Genomic DNA, 669 nt, shown 5'->3' on the forward strand with positions numbered 1-669 from the left:
GGATAATCTGAAAAGAAGAGTGAAATAAGTATTAAGAGAAGGAACTTTATTTTGGTTCAAGCCATTTGGGTTAACGATGTCATATGGTTCTTGGTCTGTTGTCATGGATATATTACCTTTTTGTCCTTTTCTCGTCAAAATGATGTCATTTGGATTCAAGTCATTGAATTTTAAAATCAAATCAAATTAGATGTTGGAAGAATTATTTATAGCAAACAAAATTTTATTGATCTTAATTAAGTTTTTTTAACTCAAATTTTTATCAACTTGTGGCATACCTTCAAAGTTGACATACAAATCAAATGAATAATTTTAAAAATATCAATCAAAAAGACATGATTAAAAAATATTATTTAAGCGATACTTTTTTTAACAAAAAAAAAATTATGCATTGATTGATATCTTCCAAAATTAAGAAAAAAAACACATATAACAGTTAATTCTCGTAAAATTTTTCAAGTGAAATTTTCTACACATTCTGATTTTGTTAATTGTTTTGCTTTTGTTCAACATATTATGGAAGGCGGAGGAATTAGTATAATTAGTCTAACTACGGAATTTGATATGACATCAACTATATTTTATTATAATGGAATACTAGAAATAGCCATAGACATGGAAATTTTTGGATCACACAATACGAAACACAAAGTAAGCAGACATCGGACA

The sequence above is a fragment of the Theobroma umbraticum genome, unplaced genomic scaffold, assembly GCF_002168275.2.
Source record: "Theobroma umbraticum cultivar Fairchild unplaced genomic scaffold, ASM216827v3 scaffold_115.0, whole genome shotgun sequence".
Lineage (NCBI taxonomy): Eukaryota > Viridiplantae > Streptophyta > Magnoliopsida > Malvales > Malvaceae > Theobroma > Theobroma umbraticum.